The 26,176-nt window shown below is 41.4% G+C and overlaps 1 long non-coding RNA gene across 4 annotated transcripts in view; it reads right to left on the bottom strand.

The window, feature by feature from the left end:
• The window catches only part of LOC133498484 (uncharacterized), a 74,898-nt gene that overhangs the window by 43,546 nt on the left and 5,176 nt on the right, over positions 1-26,176 (bottom strand). Inside the window, exon 3 of one of the 4 annotated variants that reach the window (XR_009794330.1) lies at positions 5,349-5,499. The exons of 2 other annotated variants lie outside the window; for them this stretch is intronic. This is a non-coding gene — a long non-coding RNA (uncharacterized LOC133498484). Of the gene's footprint in view, positions 1-5,348; positions 5,500-17,552; positions 17,846-26,176 lie in introns of those variants that run through there. One more of the 4 variants, XR_009794329.1, reaches the window with a different exon arrangement.

Here is a 26,176-nt window from a genome sequence, read left to right as displayed (position 1 = left end):
TCTTTGTTCTTCAGAGATGGGGAAACGCACGATTCCGCTCTTGACTGTCTGCTTTCTTTCTTGTAATAAAAACCCACAAAGACACAATTGTTTCCTTACTTATTATGTGAGAAAAAGATTTGCCAAACAGTGCTCTGATGGTCTAATCCAGTCAGTTGAAAGGATTTTTTTTTCTTTTTAAACTTTCACAGGCAGGAGATCCTCCAGACTGAAAAAACATCATGATTGCCATTGTGAAGACAGAAAAATGAAGCCCGGCTTTTTGTCTTTTTTTACATTCACAAATAAATGTGTGCAATATACCGTCTGTTGTTTTATGCCAACACGGATACCAAATACTTCACACTGCTGTATATTAAAAACTGACTAAGAGCTCTCCATGAGGTCATGTATTTTTTATTGATTTATTGAACCTCATCCAGGTGAGGTATTTGCAATGCCAAATTGGTTGCAGACAGCAGAATAAAACAAAGCAAAATAGATGTAAATACATATCCATATACAAACTGTACAATGTCATATAGTAACAAGTCAAATATTACCTCACATCATACCACATGGTGAATGAATAAAGGGTCCATAAAAGGCATCTGAGTGTATCTTCTCTCAGGCTGGACAATAAAGAAAAATGTAATCACCCAAATTCCAAGACAAAACTTGTCTTTTTGAATAAAGGGTCAGGATTTAAATATATCAAAGTTTATGGAATAGTTACATTACGATGTGAAATATGACAGTAACTTCAAAGTTGGGAATACCAGCATTTTTTAGATGCAGTAGGTGTACGTAATTAGCCTCATTCATGAACGAATACTGTAAGTGAGTTGGTCACACAAACCACATGGGCGACAGGAAACTGAAAGTTCATACATTAGACTAGGCCGTTATATTAGCATCACATTTAGCCAAAACGCTACAATATGTTGTACTAATGAAATCCGTGATTTGAACGCCTTCTTTTTACTGACATAAAATAGTCATTTCATCATGTTAATGAAGAGAAAAGGAGACAACGTACAAGATCGCTGGAGCACAAAGACAGAGGCAGAGAATTTGAAGACACTTTGGGGCTTTAAACAAGTTCACCAGTTTTATTTGATTTAAAATCTTAATTATGTTGATGCGAAAGGCAGAAGAAAAATATGTGACCACAAACACATCTTGCAGTTAAATGTCAATGTTTTATCATTGCGGAATTCTGGCTAAAAGTCACCTGTACTCAAAGAGATGCAAGTATTTATACTGAAACATTTTCACGTAGTTGTCTAAATGTTGCTGCTCTATATTATAGTCAATTAAATAGCAGCATACAAAAATCACTTAATAAATGGGAAAAGATTTCTATTTGAGTGTGGGAACAGTGGAGCAACCAGTTAGAGTATTGGCATCACAGTTCTGAGGACCGGGATTCAAATCCTGGCCCCGCCTGTGTGGCGTTTACTTGTTCTCCCCATGCCTGTGTGGGTTTTCTCCAGGCACTCCAATTTCTTCCCACATCCCAAAAACCTGCATGAATTGAAGACCCTAAATTGCCCTAAGTGTGATTGTGAGCGCGAATGGTTGTTTGTTTCTATGTGCCCTGCAACTGACTGGCAACCACTTTAGAGTGTACCCCGCCCCCTGACCAAAGATAGCTGGGGTAGGCTTCAGCACAACTGCGACCCTTGTGTGGATCGGCGGCTCCAAAAATGGATGGATGCACTATTTGAGTTTATTGACATAATGGGCCCATTGTTTCATCCATAGGGGTGAATGTGAGTGCGGATGGTTGTTTGTTTCTATGTACCCTGTGATTGGTGATCAGTTCAGGGTGTACCCCAACCCTTGCCCATAATCAACTGGGATAGGCTTCAGCACACCCACGACTTTAGTGAGCATAAGTGGTGTGGATATTGAATAAAAAGGAGTGAATGAAAATTTTCACTCTTACATATGTATACTGTATATATATGTTATTAAACATTTTATTATACTGAATGTGAAAAAAATTATAAAATTTTATCATTTTTCTTCACAATATCTCCGGAAAAAGACAATTTTTTATTTATACAACTTCTTGAAATCATTTTTGAAAAATAATTCAATTGCATCCATCCATTTTCTAAGACGCTTATCCTTGCAAGGGTCACAGGAGAGCTGGAAACTAGGAAACTGAGAGTCTTCAATTAAGCTACCATGCAGGTTTTTGGTATGTGGGAGAAAACCAGAGTGCCCAGAGAAAACCCAAGTAGGCACGGGGAGAACATGCAAACTCCACAAAGGCGGAGCTGGTATTTGAACCCCAGTCCTCAGAATGGACCTTTCCGACCTGTCAATCACTCGTACAATAATGGCCATTCAGACAGGCGCATTATCTTAACCCCTGGCTTGATACGCCCCTCTCGCTGTATTGTCCCACAAGCAAGACTGGTTGCTAGCAGTGTGCGCTTGGAAAAGTTAATATTACGAAGATGCGCTTGGGGAACGTACAATTCTGATGAAAGATATCCTGCTAGGTTACAAGTGGCCCGGTTGATTCGTTTTCCAAAGTTGACGAAATGTCTACGATGGATTAAGGCTCGCAGAAGACCGCACGTACAACTAAATGTGGACAATATCAACATACACAAGGCTGTATGTTCGAAAGTAAGTGAGGGAGAAGTATCTTCTCTGAGTTTGATTGAATTATTATCAGTGCTTTATACAATGCAGGAGAACAACTTTCACATTGTTACCGTATCACTGACCTGCTGAATGAAGTGTGTAATGTTTTATGCCGAACAGTCGGGTTAGGGATATGTAAATGCGCCATGTCATGCAAGAGAAATGTCTATTTGCCTGTTTGTATCACATCAGGCTTTTAAGACAGAGCACTGGGTTCCACTACGAGCCAAGTCAAATGAATACACCCACTCACTTCTAAAGACTACAACGATATTTCTCGTGACCTTTCCAAGTAAAAAGTACTCACCCGGCTTTAAATGCACAGTACGATTCCACTATTTTATCCTGCTGGATTTCACTGTGAAGTTTGGAGGCGTCAAACATTTTGTATCGATCGCCAACATTTCGCTGTAACTCTGACATTGCGTCCTGCTCCATCCAAAATCTGAATACCATGTACATATCCTTGCGTGAAATAGTTGAGACCTCTCTGTAGAACTCTCTTGGACAAGTCTGACACAATTGGCCATAAACATAGCCCAATATTATCTGGAATACGCGATACAGAATCGACTTCAAACATGTTCTGTTCAATCACCATTTTGGAAGCTTCTGGGACATGGCTAAGGGGGCGCAGCTTAAGATCGCCATCGGAGAGGTCAATTGTGAAGGAGACACTCTAACCAGTCATCCACCGTGTCACTGCATGAATGACAATTGTATATAATTTATATTTTTTTATTTTTCATGTACTTTACATAAATTGTATGTAAATATGAAATGTTTCTGTTTTGCACGTTGTGCATAAAAATGACAAATGAAATATGTATAGTTTTTTTTCAAGTGGGTCTCATAATATTAGCACAAAAGTACAAGAGCAATGGTTACGCCAATCTTTTTAACACATTGTGCGAGGCTGAACAAGTTATTCATTCATTCATTTTCCAAGCCCCTTATCCTCACAAAGGTCAGGGGCGGGCTGGAGCCTATCCCAGCTATCTTCAGGCAAAAGGAAGACTACACCCTAAGCTGATAGCCAGTCAGTCGCTGGGGAGATATCAAAGTCAGGACTGAGTACTGTGCCAGCAACTGTGACTCCTAAAGTTACTCCAAAAAGTATAATCCCATGAATTTTTTGATTTACAGATGGAAGAAAAAATTAATTTAGCACATTGAGGATATTTGACCAGAAGCATCCATGTTAGCCCATTTCAAGCATGCGTCAATGGAATCCGACAAACTGGTCTTCACTTGAAGAAGGAATGATAAGTGAGAGTAAATGAATAAATAGATAGATAAATAAATAAATAACAAAAAACTGGGACATTGTCTGCTCTTTCCCAACTGGACAAGGTCAATTAGAGAAGGACGCAGTTAGCAGTCTAAGCTGACATCAAAAGATTGACTGTGGTGATTATAAGCAAGCAGATGCTTTAAAGGTTATTAATAATGATTTATGGGGTTAATTAAGGCACGAAAATGGAATTCACAGCCTTTAAACGCAATCATTCCCGGCAAAATGTGCTCCACCAGCATCACCATGAACATGATTGGAGGGAGTGAAGAAGAATAAAGACAAAATGCAAATGCCACATGAAATGATGGGAACCGTAATTGTCGCCGAGTAATGCACAGACCAGTCCCAAAAGAGAGGGGCAAGGGCATCAGACCCCTCCACCGGTGAGACCCCCCGGACAACATAGGGACGCCAGACACCAACAGAGTCCAGCACAGGAACCAACAACATCTCATAAAAACGGTCATCGTGAAGCGCCCGTCATGAGTAGGGCTGGGCATCAAGAATCCACCACAACCGGGACCGGGACCAACACCCGTTCACCATGAAACAAATCAAACACAAAAGCTCCAGCCCCCAGCCCCGACGACCCCAGCCCATGCACCCTGAAGAAGGAGAAGCGGCGAGAACCAATGAAGAACCCGCACCAACCATCGAAGAAGAGTGTGTAAGATGTGCCCACACCAAACGGCGGCACCAACAACCAAAACCTCGCCCCGACCCTAACAAAATGAATGGCCACTCACCCCAGCACAACACCCAGGACAAAACCATGCAAAGGAGTCCACCACAACGTGCAGCAACTAATGCAGCCCAAGCCTCCACTCCCACTGCACGTCGTCCCAGCAAAGCCAACTTCCAGCCAACCACAGAACACGTCCATGTCAACACCGAGACAACCTACAGGGCAAACGACCGGGCACACCCCAAATGTGCAATTTCCCTCCCTCCCCTAAAAAAAAAAAAAAAAAAAGTCTCAGTAAGGCCCTCTACAAAGTTTTAAAAAATAAACAGCCCCGGGTGTAAATTTTACCTAGGTCTACCCTAACCAATTTTAATTTACTTTTGAATTCTGACATAGTCCTGCCCTTTTATAGCCGTCATATTTTCATAAAGTCCTCTCAGACATTTTATCCCACGGACTTCAAATTTTAGGGGTCTCATCTAAATATACTGAATATGAACAGTTATTAAAAGCTTTTCCTATTATTTGACACTGTCGCCTTGATGACATGCTGTTCGTCGGGGTGTTGTGTTGTGCTCCACGTAAATGTGAAATGGAATGCAAATAATATACGGTATTTTTCTCTTATTACTCAGATGTTTGGTACACCAACATGGCAACACCCCAATGTTCCAGTATCCATACATACCATATTATTGCTTCCCAGGGTGAACCCACCTTCACTTGACAATGTGAACACGTGCACCCGTTGGCCTTGAGGATTCTCCACCAGACTTTAACCCCGTAATTTTCTCCAGGCGGCAGAAAAACAGCTGATCCTTGGCGCGGCGAGCAGTAATTGTGGTCCGGCTGCTCTTTTCTACACGGCTTGTTTCTGCAGACCGCCAAAAGTGCATTTGAGAAGACTGCATGAAATCACAACTCATCACTACAAAAGAGAAATATGTCAAAGTTAAAAGGTACAAGGTGAATTTTTGAAATGGAAATAAGAATCCTTGAGGTTTAAAGTCATGCAGGAAATAAAGTTTCATCTTTCTTTGAACATTTGGCAAGTTCATTTTCAGCCTCCCTGTAGGGTACATTAAAATGACATACTCTTGTTATGACAAAAGAGTAAGCAGCCTGCTTAATAATTAAAGATGACATGCTTCTAATGAGATTTATATTATTTACTTGATTATTTACTTGCATCATCTTCATTCATTATTCTATTCACTGCATTATCAGTGCCACGCATAGCTTTGCGAGCAATTGTTTTGTCGACGGCAGCACGGTGGACGACTGTTTAAAACATGTGCCTCACAGTTTTTAGGGTACACTCGGGTTCAAATCCGGCCGCACTTGTGTGGACTTAGCATGTTCTCCCTGTGCCTCTGTGAGTTGTCTCCAGGTACTCCGGTTTCTTCCCACATTTCAAAAACATGCATGGTAGGTTAATTGAAGACTCTAAATTGAGTATAGTTGTGAATGTGAGTGTGAATAGTTGTTTATAGGTATCACTTCAGGGTGTAACCCACCTCTCGCCCATGGTACACCTGTGACCCTCGTGAGGATAAGCGTTTCAGAAAATTAATAAATGAATGAATGTTTTGTCTGCATGAGTAATTGTTTTGCCCAAAATAGCTTGAGTATTGCGCACATCATTTTACTATGACTTGCATAACATTCAAGCCAAATATGGACACAGTGGATATAAAACTGGGTCAAACAGAAGGAGCCCAAATCAGACTTTTTTTTTTTTGAATGAAATTGACACGTTCATATAAAATCAGAGATAGAGGTTGAGTCTTGAGGTTTAAATAGTCCAAATACGGGACATTTGCTACATGTAACGTTAATATGCCACATATCCTTGACATCCATCCATCCATTTTCCTAGCCGCTTATTCTCACAAGGGTCGAGGGGAGTGCTGGAGCCTTATCCCAGCTGTCAAAGGGCAGGAGGCGAGGTACACCCTGAACTGGTTGTCAGCCAATCACAGGGCACATAGAGACAGACAACAGTCACACTCGCAATTATTCGTAAGGGCAATTTAGGGTGCCCAATTAATGTTGCATGTTTTTGGGGATGTGGGAGGAAACCGGAGTGCCCGGAGAAAACCCACACAGTCACTGGGAGAACATGCAGACTCCACACAGGCGGGTCTGGGATTGAACCCGGCTAACGTTTTCCAGGTGAGCCACTGTGCTGTCTCGCCTTGACATGCCACATTTATTATAATAGTGACATTATAAATTATTCTTCCATTGCAGAAATTCAACAATAATGTATAGAATTGGTATTAACTTTCGAGTTCCACGACGCTGTAAATTTTCAACAGTAAAACAGCATTTTTGTGTTAAAACCCATATGGGCATCATCCTCTAAATCCCACATGTTCCATTTAAATGCTGGCTGGCAAGTCACCCGTGACTTTGGCAAGTGCACTCATGAGCATTGTTGTCTTCTCACTACGCGCTCTCTTCTGACAAAACTGCATTTGCAGTTGTCTTCATCGTCATGGCAACAGCAACGTGAAGGCTAACAGCATGGATTTAGAAGCCATTCAAAACATCTAGTGAAATAAGTACATTGTAAGTTTACTTGAAACTAGAATCCTTACTTTAAGTAGATTCACTAAGGGTCCTTCTTTAGTATAATGTTGAGGTACATTACATTGGGACTTTACACTGATCTGATCAGCTTGATCGGTATCGGCCAATAATTGGCAACAGACCATCGCTTGATGGATTTTATTCTCATAATTTGTCGATCCAATCAATTACATCTTTGATTCATATTCCATGGTGCCATCATATTTGTTTGAATTTTAAAGCAGATTTATTTTTACCCTTGTTACATTAACGTAGATATTTACTGTACTATGTGACCCAACGTACAGTAAATATTTGCCAGTGAATCAAGTTTTTTTAAAGCATGACGGCAATCATTTTTTTACTGTTTCTAGACAAACATCAAAGCCATTTGCAATTTGTGCAAACCTGAAGTCATTGAAATGGTTCAATAGAGAATTTGATCAGACAGCTGAAGAATGTATGAGTATGCCGCATTCACGCAACACAGCATGGAAAAGAAAAAGCTAACAACCAAATGGACTATCTCGCGAACGTGGCAACACCCACCCAAATGGCAGGGACAGTCAAAAAAAGTTGGCACATGGAAGATGATGGAGTTCATTTTGCCCTTTTAATGTTGTGGAGAACCCCACAATTCAAAAGTTGCTTTTACATTTTGTGCCCCTCCAGGGGCACACATACGATGGTGAGACCGGTCTAAAATACCGACACCGAGACAGCCCACTAGTACCTAGTAAGCATCCTGAAAGTTGGCAGTCCTTCACTTTGCTTCAACACAGACATTTGGTCATCAGACATTAGAACCATGTCACTTTCTTAATTAAAAGGAATGGGTTTTTTAAAAGGGTTTTTTTGTTGTTGTTTTTTTGCCTTGGGGCCATTGTATTTTTATCATTTAATTTATTACTTGGATATGTACTGGAACACTTGGCTGCTATTTATTTTTTGTAATTGTTAGAAATAACACCTGTTGCCTAGACACCCTATTTTCTATTGACCTGGGGTTATTGTTTATTTTAGAGCTTGTTATTATTCTGGTGCAGCATTACTGCCCTTTATTTGGAGCAGTCTGACTGTTAATTTCATGGCATTGTGTATGCATATTCTGACGCAACGTTACAAATATTAACTTCTTTTCCACATTAATGATTATTTGAGGGGCAATATTATCGCCTTCTATTTGCACTAGCCCATGTGCTGAGATCCTTTACAGCAGGGGTCGGGAAACTATGGCTCGCGAGCCATATGTGGCTCTTTTGATGGTTCATATGGCTCGCAGAGCCCTCATAACAACATACTGTGCATGTCATTTCTGTCCCGTAGGCAACGCAAATGCGGCAGTGATAGTTTGTCCTAATATGGTAGCCGAAGTTTGCTGTCCAATATGGCAGTTGATGTGGGCAGGTGCAGATGGGTCAAACGCAGATCGTGTCGGAACAACTAATTGTGGGAACACTTTTTGACAAAGATCACTCAAAGAAAAGTACCACAGTTTTCAGCAAGAATGGAATGAGGAATTCGCCTTGGTGGAGAGAGAAGGTTCAGCTGTGTGTTTTAATTGTAAGGACAAAATTGCAAAGATGAAATACTCAAACATAAAGCACCACTTTAACACGCGCCATACCACGTTTGCATCAAAATATCCTGCGGAGGCAGCAGGAAGAAAGCATGTCAAGAGCTACTTTCCAGAGTCCAAGTTAGTCAGCAGCAAATACGTGTTTGGCCCCAACAAGGGGAATGGAATGGAATGCGCTTTGGAAATTGTGAGAAATGGAAAGTCATTCACAGATGGGGAGTATGCCAAAGCATTTGTATTTGAGTGAAGTAAAAATTTCGACAACTTCGCATAAAGACATGTATTTGTTGGCAAGAACTGTTCACCATCGTACCATCATGATGGGAAATTGAATTACATTCACGATTAACGGATGCAAGTATCAACGCCTGCATGAAGCTTTATCTAACGACATATGAAACACCACCAGACGTATTCATGGTAAGAAGTACTTTTGTCATCATTGGTTAGCATTAGTTATTCATCACAATGTTGTTTAAAAGAATTCAGAGACTTATTGTACTCTAAAAGTGTTGGTCTTACATAAAACCGCAAATACACCTGTATTTTGTTTTTAAAATATTTTTATGGCTCTTTTGAAATTACATTTTAAAATATTTGGTTGTCTTATATCGACGTTGGACCTCAAGTATTGCTGATGCAATTTTCTTTTTCGCTGTCTCTTCTGACTCTTGTGTTTTCATTAGTACAATAGTTTACAGGAAAGTTTTTTATATCAATATCGTAAATCTTGCATCTGCACTATGCAATTTCTTGTCTTCTTGTATCCTGCAGTTAGTTGAGGACCTACTCCGTGCAATATCTTCTTCCTGGCACGCAACAAACTCCGAATGACAACTTTTGGTATTTCCTAAGTGTTTATTACAGTATAATCATGTTGCTTCATATCAATGATGTAATAGACAACAAAAAGGGGGTTCAGAGATTCAGCGAGAGAACTGAACCTAAATACATTTACTGTTTCACCTCTTACTGGATTTGTGTTGAAGCGGGACAGGTACGGATCAAAGTAAGTAGTGGAGGTGAGCAAGTGGCACATCTTACATGCTTCAGGAGACTAATTATACAAGAGGGCGACCACTGGAGAGAGTGTACGGGGACAGCGGGCGACACGGATCCGGCCGTCCAAGAGGAGCGCAGACAGCTTCTCATGCATGCCTTATTACCCTGAAGAGCTGGGTCGCTAACAGATAAGTCACCTACTCCTTCCACACATCTTGTAATGATACATTTCACTTCTGGCTATTTCCCACTTTGACAAGAAAAAAAAAAATCCGGCGCAATGTGGGACACCATCTCTGACCCCCATCAAAGAGTTCTCTATTCTGTGGCAGCCACTCATTTTCTCCACGTCCGTCTCTAATGGGATTTAGGTTTTATATTAAGTCCGCCTCCTCCCTTGTCCCGGCACCGCGGGGGGGGGGGGGGGGTCTGATTTGAATTTACAAAGTGGCTAAATCCACAGAGAAGCCTTCAAATGGGATTGCGAGCACCTTTTGGCTGTTAAGCAGGTAAGCCCGTCCTGTCGAATGACAGAGAAGGTGAGGGGTGCGCCCATGTAGGGCATCGCTTACATACCCGCCGCCTACTCACTTAGGCTGATTTCGTCTTTGAGCACCTCAATGTCATTTTTTTCTTTGCACCTCATTTTCATTATCTGCAATAACGAAGGAGGTGCATATGTGTGTGTGTGTGTGTGTGGATGCTTTCGTACAAGCGTGCATGTGATAGAGATTCCGTAAATGATTCAAGGTCGCATACTGTGCGCAGCGTCAATTTCACGACGCATTAAACCGCTCGCGGCTTTACGGCCTGTCACACAAACCGACGCTGCTCTCTCCTCTGCATGATATCACCAAATGAGACTCTGCAAAATCACGTCACAAAATCCCGAAAAAACCCTCACTCATTGCTAGTAACTTGTGACTTTCATCCAGTATGAGTTAGGAATCGAACGTGAACCATTATCACTTGCAAAACAGATTGATCATTGATCACATGGGGATTTAAACCCAAGCGACATCGTGTATTTTGCCAAACCAACATTTTCTAGTATTTCAGGTGTAATGTTGTCTTTCTGGTGCCGCAGTCAACATGAAATATGAAGGTCTTTTTGAAATGAAATTGACACTTTTATACCAAGTCCAAGATAGAGAGTCATTATGGAAATCTAAATAGCCAAAATAAAGGACTTTTAAAGAAAGAATAAAATACATGTGCCACCACTAGTAAAACATGGTACTGTGATTAATATTGCATATGTACAGTTAAATTTGAGAATCGCAATTTCCTACCTTAAAGGGGAAATCCAGTGCTTGCATTAATAGTGTATCCAATAGGTCATGTAATACGTACCCTATTTGGACAATGTGATGGTAAATCCTCTCTCATTTAATAGTGTTTTGATAAGATTTTTCTCGACAATTACGAATTTTTTGCGAGTCACATGATCTACGTGGGCATATGTGATGGGTAACGTGCCACTCCAAACAAAGGATTACATGGGACACCATTATGCCCAGTGCTGATTTCTCTGATTTATCCTCATCTGATGAAGAAATAACAGTATCGGTTGATCATGAAGACTGAGGAATACTTCCATACAGATTTGAACCTGTGGCTGTAATTAATGTTGAATATTCGGATGGTTCTTCGGGGGGGAATGACGCTGAGTCTGACTACTCCGAGGCCTACGCGCGACATAAGTGCGCAAACAAAGGCCCCCGGGAGCTCGGGGCCGGTAGCCATGGATGCTTCTTCAGACGGGAATGACACAGAGTCTGACGAACGAGCTCCGGCGGCGGCCGCGAGCCAAGGTTCCAGAAGGCGGAGGCCGTTAGCCCCGGACGCCGAAGCTCGGCTAAAGGCCTCCACCGCCTGAAAGCTCAGCTCGCAGCCCGCCACCATAGCTTGCTCTTCAGACTCCACGTCATTCTCGTCCGAGGAACCATCCATGGCCCCCGGCCCTTAACTCCCAGGGCCCTTTGTTTACGCACTTATGTCACACGTAGGCCTCCGAGTAGTCAGACTCCACGTCATTCTGCCTGAAGAACCATCAGAATATTCAACATTAATTACAACCCTGATCAACCGATACTGCTATTTCTTCATCAGATGAGGATCAATCTGAGAAATCAGCACTGAGCATAACTGTTTCCCATGTAATGGAGCGTTTGGAATGGCACAGTACACGTTACATACGCCCACGTACATCATATGACTTGTGAAAATGGCAGCACCCCTGAAAATTCGTAATTTTCGAGAAAAATCTTCTCAAAACACTATCAAATGAGAAAGGATTTAGCATCACATTGTCAAAATAGAGTCCATATTACATGACCTATTGGATACACTGTTCATGCAAAGCACTGGATTTCTCCTTTAAGGGCGGCACCATGTTGAGCAAAACCATTTTCAGTTGCAGACCAGAAGGGATATCAAAGCGGCTTTCTCTAATATGGTAGTAGTCTTTTAAATTGTGTTGTGCTGAGAGATTGTTAAGAGCGATGAATTTAGTCATTCATGTGTGTGCCACGGTTGAGATGGAAGTCATGGAGTGGCCATCAGAGGAATTAAAAGTAAAAGCATTTGACAACTTCTTGATGTGTAACACCTGCACAAAGAAATTCAAATCAGCTAACAACTTAGTAAGTACATGCAGATGATAATGTTTTTGAATGTGGTTTATTATGTAGCATTTGTACATGGAATGAAATGTGTTGTCATGGAGTGCTCTGCAGTATGCTTGTGCTAGCTCTCCCCCATCCCCTCTCTCTTCTAGCACCTGTTCTCAATCAGTCATCATCAGAAACATCACTATTTATGCCTGTCAGTTTCACAAGTTTGATGCCAAAGTATTGCAGATCCTCACAGCGGTATCAAGGCCATTTCTCGTAAGATTCGCAACTCCTTATCCCCGTGGCAGCCCTTGTGTCTCCTTCGCTCTTAGTTTTAGCCTATGTTTCGGATCCACGTCATTCCGGTCAGCTGATTCAGTCCGCTGCCTGCCAACACATCCAGGATTACCTCCATTACCTTTCCCTTAATAAACTATTCCTCCGCCTGCTCTTGGGTCCAGCTCTTCTCTGTTTATGGCATACGAAGCTTGTCATTACTGAATATTTACCAACCATGTGGTTTTCGGGCAAGAATCAGCTGATACACGTCACATTCTCACACATTCATACACTCATGAGCAAGCAAAAACCTTAAAATGGCAGCCCCTATTGAGCTAGGCCAGTAAATGTGATGATTTATTGTTAATGCATTTTAGTTTTTAGAATAAACACTTCATATATTTAAATGAACAGGAGCTGATACAGAAGATATTGTCATGAGCAGGACAAGGGATAGGAGCCAAATGCACGCCTCCCAAGCAAGGCATAGTTACAAAGTGAAGTTTAATTTAGGCTCAGGTCGGCCCAAAAAAAAAATAAGTGAGGTCAGATTGCAATGAGTCAAAAACGTGGAACAAGAAATACACGAACGTGACTGTGAGGCACAAGAACCACTGGAACGTGGCGACGAGGCACAACAAGACACAACAGCCTGGCCCACAACAACATGAGACGAGATACCAGTATATATGAATGGCATAATCAACACAGACAAGGCACACGTGGGGAGGCTGCTCCCAGGAGCAGGTGCGTGTGAGCTTGTGGAATGGTCACGCCCATGAGAGATATGCACGTTTGAAATTAACCTGTTACTAATAACTTTAGCAATTTTGAAAAGTAAAAGTCCAATATTAATAAACGCGCACTTATACAATGCTTTGTCTACACAATAAAAGTGCCCAAAGCAGTTTACAAGACCTCCCATTCATACAACAGTGGGGAACTGCTGCCCTGCCATGCCCAGGGGGAGCAAATTAGGGTTCAGTGTCTTGCCCAAGGACACCTCCACGTGCATACAGTTAAAACTGGGATTTTAACTAACTACCATTCGGTTTGGTTTGGTTAATCACACATCGTAATTAAATTGTACAACTTTTGACAAAATTAAACTTGGAATTCATCATGCACTAACTGCTGTTGTCACAAGGTTTCCTGGAATCAAACCTGAGTTGCTAGATGCCCACGATTGACATGATTTGCACTGTCATCACAGTGGTTTAGTTTTTGTGACGTTGGTTTCAGAGCAGATGAGTCTCATGTCCACGTCACATTTACAGGATCTTTATTGCTCTCCGTGTCAATGTGCTTGAAAAAGTAAATGTTGTTTTGGTGACTGATTTCTATATAACGACAAATAAAACTGAATTCATATAATAAATTAACCCGAGATAATGTTAATCATCTGATCATTAAATAGTACAACCCTGGGACACTGGCAACATCCTTGTTATTTCTCCCTTGGTTAAAGAATGACATCACATGTTCCACTTCCACTCATCAGACGCCAACAATTCCTTGTAAATAACATGCTATGACACAAAAGGTGTCAACTCTAGTGTTCATTTTTGTATTACTATAAAAGAGACTGGAAAGCATTGGCCTCACAGTTCTCAGGCCCCGGGCTCAATCCCGGACCCGCGGCTGTGTGGAGTTTTCTCCGGCCACTCCGGTTTTCTCCGACATCCCAAAAACATGCAACATTAATTGTGGACACTCTAAATTGCCCCGAGGTGTGATTGTGAGTGCGGCTGTTGTCTGTCTCAATGTGGCCTGCAATTGGCTGGCAACTAGTTCAGGGTGTACCCCGCCTCCTGCCCGTTGACAGCTGGGATAGGGTCCAGCACTCCCTGCGACCCTTGTGAGGATAAGCGGCTAAGAAAATTGATGGACGAACGGATAAAAGAGACAGCATATACTCCACATCAAAATCAGAATCATCTTCATTTACAAGGAAGTTGTCTCCAGTCGAAAAAAATATCTTGAAAATAATCTTACAAATGTTTATGTTTTAGGCGGCACGCCGGCTCAGCTAGTAAAAGCGTTGGGCTCACAGTTCTGAGGACCCAGGTACGATCCCGACCCCACCTATGTGGAGTTTGCATGTTCTCCCCGTGCCTGTGCGAGTTTTCTCCGAGCACTTCGGTTTCCTCCCACATCCCAAAAACATGCAACATTAATTGGACACTCTAAATTGCCCCTAGGTGTGATCATGAGTGTGGCTGTTTGTCTCGATGTGGCCTGTGATTGGCTGGCAACCAGTTCGGGGTGTACCCCGCCTCCTGGCCGTTGACTGCTGGGATAGGCTCCAACACTCCCCGTGACCCTCGTGAGGATAAGCAGCAAAAGACAATGGATGGATCTTTATGTTTTATATTCCATTTGCATTTCTTTTGTGTATTCAGGACTTAAACTATTTACAGTATAGTGATTTATAGGTTAGCAGCAGAAATAAAAACAATATTAAATCTAAAAAGATATTGGAAAATCAATTCTCAAGATATTTGGCAGCCAGTGTAGAGACTTCAGAGTTGAGGTATGCTCTGACCCTTTGGTTCTAGTCAGAACCTGAGATGCAGCATTCTGAATGAGCTGCTGTTGTTTAATGCTCTTTTTGGGGAGTCCAGTCAGAAGACCATTACAATAATCAAGTCAACTTGAGATAAAAGCATGGATGAGCTTCTCACGGTCTGCTTGGCACATGCAAGCCTTCAATCTGGCTATGTTCTTCAGATGATAGGAGGTAGATGTAGTCATTAATTTGATATGACTGTTGAAAGTCAAGTCAGAATCAGGACAGTACACTAAGGTTTCACCATTGTTCTTTGTTTTTTAAAGAGAGTGAAACCAGGTACAGTATTTCTTCTTCTTTTTCTTTCGGCTTGTCCCGTTAGGGGTCGCCACAGCATGTCATCTTTTTCCATCTAAGTCTCATGGATCCTCCTCTCCAACACCCACTGTCCTCATGTCCTCCCTCACAACATCCATCAACCTTTTCTTTGGTCTTTGTCTCGCTCTTTTGCCTGGAAGCTCCATCCTCAGCACCCTTCGACCAATATACTCACTCTCTCGCACAGGTACACTATTTACTGACAGCAATTCTGTTATCTTTATTGCCAAAAACAATTGTCTGTTTTGTTGTGGTTTCTTTAAAGAAATTTTTGAGTCATCCAGTTGTTTATCTTTTTTAGACAGTGACACCTCAAATGAACTGCAGTCATCTGGAGACGTTGCTTTATATACAGTATTTGTGTCATCTGCATAGCTATAACAGTCACCAATAAAGTTCTGAAAATTTTGATCCAAGGGTAGCCTATCGAGGGTTAACAGGATGGGTCTAAGAACTGAGACTTGAGGGACCCCATAGGACATTGCCATTTAATGAGATCAAACACTTCCAAGGGTTGTAAAAGAACTCCTTTCATCCAGATAGGAACTGAACATTTAAGGACTGTTCCGTTTATTCCTACCCACATTTGCAAGCTCTTCAGCAGTATATTATGACCTACCATATCAAAAGCTGCACTAAGATCCAAGACCAGAATTGACACCTTTCCCTAGTCAGTATTCAACCTTACACGATTTAGTACTTCAATAAGAGTGTACTCTTTTCTGTATTCTGTGATGAGTTTGGAAGCCTCAGTAACATTTGTCAAAAAGTCCACTTAAATTGCTCAGGTGGTTAAAAATAATAATAATCAATGATCAATAATCTTGGCTATGAAAGGGAGATTTAAGAGGTCTCTTTACCTGGCTAACATGGAAGCATCCAGCATTCTATTTTTTAGAAGAGGCTTAATGTTAGCTACTTTCGGAGCTTTAGGGAACTCGCCTCTCTGAAGTAAGTAAATTGATTATTTGCTACAAATCAGCAAGGACAGACATCGCAATAGCTTTGAAAATGTTAGATTGTATTGAGTCCAGACAGCTCATTGATTGTTTCACCTGCTGCACTGTTTTCTCTGCAGTGTTTTGGTGAACTGTATCAAATTCTAACATGGTAATTTAGTTTTTCTTAGGTGGCTTCAGATGTAATATCCTTTTGTCATTTTGCTGAATTGTGTTGATATTTAACCTGATGCATTGTATTTTTTCACTAAAATAATGAGCAGCTTGGTTGCATTTATCAGCTGTTAGGCGTTCTGGAGATATCTGATTGACAGGGGTTGTGAGCTTGTCAACCACAGCAAACAGAGTGGAATGATTTTTGAAGTGCTTATTGATGATTTCAGAAAATTGTTGCTCTCTAGCCCTGACTGACTCTTGGTTAAAATTACTAGTGGTCACAGTCAAATTGGAGCTGTTTTTCTCTGCTTATATTCTGGTTTCCTACACTTTGATTTGGCTGGTTTTACCATCATAGTGCTCTTCCACGGTCTTCGAACGGTCTTCGAAATGGTCTCAAGATTGAGGGACATTATTGAATGACACTTTATATTTTCTGCCTGAAAAGTTCATCAACTGTCTCAGGATTCACAGTTTGTAGCACTGCTACTGTATAGCCTCCATAGAGACTTTCATTTATGTACCTTTTCTCAATAGACATAGAGGTTGTTTTAACTTTTGGAATAATCTTTAATTCAAAGAATACACAAAAATGGTCAGAAAAAAATATATATGTATATACAGTATGTCATGTCAAATGATGGACTTTCAATATCCTCAGCGATGACCAGTCAGTTATAGTACAAGCATAGTAAAAATAACAAAATAGAAGATCTAAAAAAAATCATCCACAAAATTTCTTTTGTAATCTGGTCGATAAATTATAAAAACAATATGTTTTTAGTTTAAGTTTAGTTTTTAGTTTTAGTTGCAAAAAGTCAAAATCATGGGCCATAAGGACTCAATCAATCAACATTAATTTATTATCCAGTGACTTGTTATTGAAAAGAGCTTGTCTTGCAGAGGTAATTGGAAACAATGGCGAGGCAGATTCACATTTTATCCTAACTAAGTTTGTAGTTTTCCTTTTTTTGTGCTAGATTTCTTTGACCAACTTTCTGTCCCTTGTAACTACAAGGATAAAAAAATGGCTGGGCGACACAGTGGATTCAGCTGGAAAACGTTGGCCTCACAGTTCTGAGGACACAGGTTCAATCCCGGACCCGCCTGTGTGGAGTTTGCATGTTCTCCACATGCCTGAGTGGGTTTTCTCCAGGCACTCTGGTTTCCTGCGACATCCCAAAAAGATGCAACATTAATTGGACACTCTAAATTGCCCCTAGGTGTGATTGAGAGTGCGGCTGTTTGTCTCGATGTGCCCTGCGATTGGCTGGCAACCAGTTCAGGGTGTACCCCGCCTCCTGCCTGTTGACAGCTGGGATAGGCTGCAGCACTCCTCGCGACCCTCGTGAGGATAAGCGGCTAAGAAAATGGATGGATGGATGGATGGATGGATGGATGGATGGATGGATGGATGGATGGATGGATGGATGGATGGATGGTGGATGGATGGATGGATGGGAAAATGGTTGATCGACATAGGGGTATGACTTATTCTGAGAAAGACTCCACACATATCAGTCAAATTTGGGGCTAAGATTCTACTCTAGAACAGTTGATTCATGCTCCACCCAAGGATGTAAATGAATTTACTCATATCCATGTGCTCCTTTAAAATCTTCAATGATGTTGATGCTTTTATAAGAGAAAAAATAGATACAATATCTTGAAGAACAATTATAAAGACATTAGTAAAATAATAAAAGAGAAACTGATCTCATAATTTGACCCAAAAGTCACATACACATAAACACACAGTGTAATGTAGTACCTAAAAGTGTAGTGTGCCTTTAAGGGGCATGACCTCATGAGTCAGTGCTACAATTACACACTGCTTCAGTGTTAGCGTCTGCTCCATGCTCCTTGTGAGTGTTGTAATTTTGTTTGATCACATGTCCCATTCAATAAACATCTAAAACTGCACCTGAAATTTCTTCAGCACTTCCCTTGAGCTTGTGCATAGAGTATCTGAAGCTCACTCATAAGTTTGATTTTTGCTCACAACACAAATCATATTGTACCAAGTGACAACAAGCACATACGTTGGGTCACTCATTGGTCAGTATACCATCATACGAACACGAAAAAAGTCACTTTGGCAAAATATTCATTGAGGATGTATACACAATTGTACAAAGTACAGCAGGTCATCAGCTATAGTGCAGTGATAAAGTATTCAAGAAATTGAAATATAATGATATAGAGTGACAGCATTGCAACAATAAATGCTGTTATAATGGAATTATAGAGTAATTTTTATATTTAAAAACGTGTCAGTATAAAGAGTCAAGTCTACTGTTTTCAGTTAAGTTAGTTCCAAGGGTTGAAAAATGGTGACGAATGGATGGTTGTACTACCAATCGATGGATGATGGGTTTGGACAAAGAAGTCGATGCATGGATAAACTAATGAGAAATGAATGTGCTGGATGGCTACATGAATAAATTAATTCTTACAATCAAAAATATTTTACTTTCTTCATTACTGCATATAATTTTTTTATCCCTCCTAAAAAAGAGAAATTACCTCATTAAATTCCCCAAATTACATTTCCTTCCATCGTTAAACCCTTGTGGGTGTCTTTCCAGCATAGATGATAGAATTTATTTTTTCATTTTATATAAATATTTATATATTCTGAAGAATGTTTCACATGTGACATATTTATGTAGAGACGTTTTTATCTTGAAGAATTAGTGGACTATTCTAAATTAAATCCACATTTTACTTTTTCCTTTTGACTTTATGTGCGACCATAATCATTTTTATGAACACCTTGCATACTGAAGCAGCCCAGCAGGTTATGATTTATAATACACATGAGCTAATACTTGTAATTTTTCATAGAAACTCCCAACACTGTGGTTGGGTGCCAAAAGGGTTAACTGCTGCTGGCTTGTTCTTGCACTCCAAAATGAAAGCTCAGCATTGAGAAACACCAGGAATGTTCCACTGCATTCCGGATCAGGATTAACTTCTCGGCTCAGAATGTCAGAACCTCTTAAACTTTCGATTTGAGGGAGCAGAGACGAACTTTTCTAAAACTTAAACACCTAGTAATTACACCACGGTGAGCATGCTAATCACAAAAGTTGCCAAGTTTCGCCCGCATGCAATGATATAAATTCAAATCCTTCGCAATTTGAGGTCATCCAGGTTTCCAGCGCCGTGATTTTCTACTCAACTGGTAGGTCAGGATGCAAAATTGGGCCACGGACCCATGACAGTTGGGTTACAGAAATATGGCAGGGGGGCTTGGTTACAAACGGTGCACAGTTAACGAGTTTACACCGCTGTGTTATGTTACATTGCCCTGTGGCACAAGAGGGCAAGCTAAATTATTAGTGAATTTACATCCATCCATCTATTTTCTTAGCCACTAATCCTCGCAAGGATCACGGGAGTGCTAGAGCATCAACGGGCAGGATGCGGGGTACCCCCTGAACTGGTTGCCAGCCAATCACAGGGCACATGGAGACAGACAACAGCTGCACTCACAATCACACCTAAGGGAAATTTAGAGTGTCCAATTAAGGTTGCATGTAATTGGGATGTGGGAGGAAACCGGAGTACCCGGAGGAAACCCACGCAGGCGTGGAGAGAACATGCAAACTCCACACAAGGAGGGCTGGGATTGAACCCGGGTCCTCAGAACTTGTGAGGCCGACGCTTTCCAGCTGAATCCACCGTGCCGCCCTGAATTTACATTTTTTTCACATGATTGTTTTATATTTGTGACCTAGGAGTGTTTTTCATACCAATATTTATTACAATTACTAAAATTACAATTTAACGTAGGTTAGTGATAGACTAAATCCCATTTCAGTTTACAGTATAACAGTAGCAAAGCAAAGCCAATTTATTGATGTAGCACATTTCATACAAAAGGTAAAGCACTGATCGAGATCGAACTGTGTGTCAGTATGTATTATCATTGTTGTCAGTGTTGAACTGAGGACAGGCTTGTACGGCGAAATATTTTAAAATTCCTGTGGGATTCCCTTTTAACATGACATCATTTGTCATGTTTAAAATCATTGGCAGCAATATACACTTTCTCTTGCGATTTTTGATATTGTTCTTACGTATATGAAAGTGGGAAATTCATACATAGATTTGACAACCACTTATCCAGTATACGGGGTTCAATTTTGATAGCACTGGGACAAAATCTGTCAGACAAGTTAATCCTCAAAGGATTTCTCAAAATGCCCAGAATACATTTGGAATGGCTGCTTCAAAACATAATGGAACTCTTTGTTCTCTGACCTGGTGGAGATGATATTTGAGTAAGTCATAAAACTTCGCCACCATGCATTGACAAAAACTCAAGTCCTTCACATCTTGGCTTCCTCCATGATGTTTAAATTTGGCTGGAACCAAATCTCCAGGAAGACAGCTTTTGTTTGTGGGGTTTTTTTTAGGTTACACTGCAAATGTCCGAAATGACAAAAATTGTCAGGCATCCTGTGTCTTTTCAGGCATTGCTACTATGCGAAAATGTATTTATTTATTATTGGCCATGGAATGTTGAGACTTTTTTGTGTCTACTAATGATGTACATGCCTACCAAAGATCATCCTCCGAAGTGAAACTGGCTTCCGGGTCTGAATTTTCCAAAATGAAGCATTTTCAAGAAGCCCATCGCACCACCATGGCTGGGCCTTAAATATAATGTCACCATTGCTATGGACAGGGTACGTTTCATGAAAAGACATGAAGTTGGGTGGACATTTCTACCATTAAAAAAAAAGTACATGACTTTAAGACCCATTCCTGAGAGGCACAACAATGCTAGGCTAGGTGGGATCCAAAAGACATGCAACAAGGTCTGATGACTAAGAGGCAAACTTGAAAACATGAACAAAGACAGGACTAAACTATGGTGGCACAGACTCACTGTGACGAGGATGGCTCACACTACACTTTCTCTCGGTGGTGGTGATTCCTGCTGGTAGTGAACGCAACTCACTTATTCAAGGCAATGAACTGGCAAATGCCAGTGATAAAACTCCAACTTAAATACTTTGACTAATCACAGTGCCTCATGCGAAACAGCTGTGACCATTGACAGATGTCAGAGATGAGACTGCCCAAGATGGTGGCCAGTCCACACTCCTCTTGGCCGTGGTCCATTATTGCTCAAGACAACTAACACGAAGGAACAACGACCTACCTTCCAGCATGTGAAACTAGTTTAAACAGATGAGACCACTTGAGTGGCCGTCTGCTACTAACATCACTTCCTGCTTCTTCTCAAAAACAAATCCCTCGAGAGGATTTTCATGGCGGCAGTGACAAAAAGCCATATATGTCAAATTCATGTTGTGTGGTGAAAAAAACAGATGGGTCCATTCCGGCTGCCTTTATTTCATTAATAACATACTAAAAATCATGCATTTCATGACAGTGGCACTTTAAACTGCTGAAGTGTTTTTACCAATGCCATCTAATGTGTGTGAATTACGGCATCAGGTTTTGATGATCATTTTGAGGATTTTCCCTGAAAAAGGTGATTTATTTACCAATGTCGAGCCACCGGGTTGTCTTGTGATGACAGCAGACGTTGATAGACTGTCTGGGAGACAAGACAAGTTGCCTTCGAGGGCATTTGGAGTGCAGCTAATTAATTGTAATAATCTTTGGCTGCTGCATAAACTGGCAAGGAGGAGCAAGGCACGGGCGTTCCCCACCTCCCAGCACCAAACCCGCGTCGACAGCGTACGATCCAGAGGGCTGACGTGTTCTGGCACCGGACGCCGCGCACATCTGCTCTGATTAATCACCTGCTTTGCCTCGTGCATACATTTCATTATCAGCTTTAAGTGGGCGAAAACAACGAGGCTTTGAGGAGGACGAGTTGTGACGAGGAGAAGGATTAAAGGCGGCAGAAACGAGAGTCATTTATCAGGTGTGTGTAAAAGAAAATAGATTGCCGATGTCCCCCCTCATTTTCCTGAGCAACGTTTGACCTCTGTTGACAAAAACATGCAACGCTTCACAATTTATCGCAACTCTGTCACGATGTATCTTTGATGCAATACCAATGATTCGATTAATATATTTAATCTTTATGCTGTCTTTACACTTTGTTGTCAGAGTTCTCGGCAGCCTGGTTTTAGCCCAATGTGGACAAATCGGGACGGACACGAGAAAACACGGGGGGAGGGGACAACCAAACGCGCAGGCCGTGATTGTCATGGATGTGTGACCACATTTTTAAACTGTCAAAAACATTTGCCACAGCAATCACTGTGCAGGTGGGAAACCTAGTTGACCGTGGTAAAACAGTGTGATTATACAAAAGTAGTTGGCAATAGGTCTGTATAAATAGGTCATATGAAAACTTGGAGTGGGTCTATAGCAGGACGGTGTAACAGAACTTGGAGGTGGTCCGTAGTGGCACGGGAAGCCATAAGAATTAACTTGCCATCTCGTGATTCCGTCAAGTTCTGTTACATTTTTCTGCATTTGGTGCATGATTCTTTTATTGCAAAATTTTGTCATGGTTCTCAGCTAGGGGGTATGGTAGCCATTCTGTCACATTCACTCATGGCAAGTCCCGGAGTGTTACAGTTTACAGGACCAGCGTGACACGGCACTTTCCTTTCTATTACGACCTGACACAGCACAAGCGATCGGTGGGGGTTTGTTGCATACAGAAAAGTTACCACATTCAGCACCTGCAACTCTTCCAAAGTTTAACCACGTCTTCAATTTACCTTACTCATCCCAGTGTGGCATACCTGTTAATGTTTAGTGTCGAATGTGTTGGTCTAAGAAGAGAAAAATATTTAATCACCTCATCATGTTTACACACAAAATTTATAAACTAGTTTTGGAAGGGTAATGGGTTTTTCAACTATACATGTTTGGTAAAAAAAAAAAATGAAAATACTTGTAATATCTAAACATTATAATTCATGATACATGACAATTTGAAACTTTGGTACATTTGCACAAGAATCATTGAAGTTGACACACTAGATTTACCTTTGCGGACCACATAAAAATCATGTGGCCGGCTCGATCCAGCCCCCGAGCTTAGAGTTTGACACCCGCATTTAGAGTATTCAATCATACCACCATGTATGTTTTGAGGATGTGAGAGGAAACCGGGGTATCCAGAGAAAATCCCCGTGGGCATGAAGAGAGCATGCAAACCACACAAAGGCAAGGCCAGATTTGAACCCAGGTCCTCAGAACTGTGAAGCAGATGTGCTAACCAGTCGTCCACTGTGCCGCCTCATTGATAACCGATCCACAAATTTCATTCTTCTAAGTAAGCTTTGGGGTCTGAATTTTCTACATGTTTGGTTGAGCACTGACCATGTTGAGTCAGTTTCATTATACCGTGATTCATCAAACTTCTCTGCAGTGATGAAAAAATCTTGTGCTGACAGCCCATCGGCCGAGTGAACAGGGTTCAAATTTAGTAGGTATCCATCTCACCCTTGAGATTGACACTAAAATGGCTGCATTAAACCAAAATGTCAGATTTCCTATCAATTTTTGGTCATGGCTTCTTCTGACTTTTTTGGAGGTCTACTCATGAGAAATGTGTCTAACAAATTTCATGTTGTTGAGTAAAACCGCTTTTAGGGGCTGAATTTAAAAAAGAAATTATTCCAGGAGGGGGCATGGTGGAAATACTGGTTAGAGCATTGGGCTCAGAGTCCTCAGGAACAGGGTTCAAATCTACACCCCGTCTGTGTGTAGCTTGCATGTTCCCCCATGTGCTTGTGTGGGTTTTCTCCGGGAACTCCAATTTACTCCCACACCCCCAAAACATGCATTCATTGGGGACTCTAAATTACCCTTAGGTGCAATTGTGAGTTCACATTCTTGTTTGTTTCTATGTGCCCTGCGATTGGCTGCCAACCAGTTCAGGGAATACCCAGCCTCCAGCCCGAAAAGAGCTGGGATAGGTTCCAGCACTCTCGCAATCTTTGTGAGGATAAGCGGCTCAGACAATGGATGGATGGATATTCCAGCGGCGCTGCTGAAAAGATGTTTGGGTGTCGTTCGTGGCTGGCGGTATTAATTTTTGCGAGGGATGGCGCTGTCTTTTAGACAAGCGGATTAATTAATATTCAACCCTATTAGGGTTGAATATCAAGTAAAAGTAGAGTTCAAAAGAAGAAACAAAAGGACTTTTTATGTAAATGTTGATATTTCATAGCAGTCTTGAATGCGCCTATGGAATGTGCGGCAGAGGGTGTCTTGGGGGAAGTAGGGGGCTGTATTGTGGCTGTATTGTGGACCCCAGCCAAACAAAATTCAGCAGTATTCACCTTTGTATGTTTTACGACTGCGTACGTCCTTGCTTGTCAAGAACAAAGCTCACTTTGATTTGGAAAATATTAAAGAGACTCCTCAAAGGCGCTACAAGCGTCACACGATAGGACTGTACGTGTGTCTTCACCGTGGAGCTACAGCGCCTTCAGCTGGTAGGATTAGACTGCCACACGGCTCCATCACTGAGCTCTTGTCATGCGTCTCAGATATTATGATAAAATTCATTAATAACATGCATAGGACCTTTCAAAAATAAAAAAAAGTTACAAGATGTTCACAAATGAAAAGATTCAATACAGAGTAAATTTAAAAAAAAAAAAAGCCCAAGTCTCTTAATAGTATGCTTTTGTCAAAATCCCCCAAGAATCATGAATTACAATAAATAACGAAATAAATACATTAAATAATGAAAAATAATAATATTGATATGATATCAGAGGCGTTGCAATATGGGTGACACTCGTATTTCTGCATGAAAATTCTTTTGATGGTGTAATCGCTTTAATGCGGCACTGGAGCTTTGCCCAGCTTCGCTCCCAAGTCATGTTTTTACCAAAACAGCCTTTTGAAGTACTTGGGATGTAAAATAGGCTCTATGGTGCCTCTGTAAAGGGGGCGGGTGGTCTGAGCCAAATATGTGCAAACCAGATACAAAGATGGCTCAAACAGAAGTAGCTGTCAATGGGGCCTTCTTTGGACACTCATATGATAAAGCCAAGGAGGTTTCGGGTTTTTTTTTAATGAAATGAAATGACGTTTTTATCCAAAGTCCATCCATGGAGGTCTAAATTGCCAAAATATGGGATGTTCAACACCAAGTGTAATGTAACACTAGGGCAGAATGACTAACTCATGGACATATTTTCAGAAATACAATTGAATACGCATTGGGCGGCACGGTGCATCAGCTGGTAAAGCGTTGGCCTCACAGTTCTGAGGTCCCGGGTTCCATCCCGGCGCCGCCTGTGTGGAGTTTGCATGTTCTCCCCGTGCCTGCGTGGGTTTTCTCCGAGCACTCCGGTTTCCTCCCACAATCCAGATACATGCAACATTAATTGGACACTCTAAATTGCTCTAGGTGTCATCGTGAGTGCGGCTGTTTGTCTCAATGTGCCCTGCGATTGGCTGGCAACCAGTTCAGGGTGTACCCCGCGCTTCTTGCCCGTTGACAACTGGGATAGGCTCCAGGACTCCCCGTGACC

This window comes from Syngnathoides biaculeatus, chromosome 3 (genome assembly GCF_019802595.1).
Source record: "Syngnathoides biaculeatus isolate LvHL_M chromosome 3, ASM1980259v1, whole genome shotgun sequence".
NCBI classification, from domain to species: domain Eukaryota; kingdom Metazoa; phylum Chordata; class Actinopteri; order Syngnathiformes; family Syngnathidae; genus Syngnathoides; species Syngnathoides biaculeatus.
Note: the sequence above shows the minus strand (reverse complement) of the source record. Positions and strands in the feature narration are given on the sequence as shown.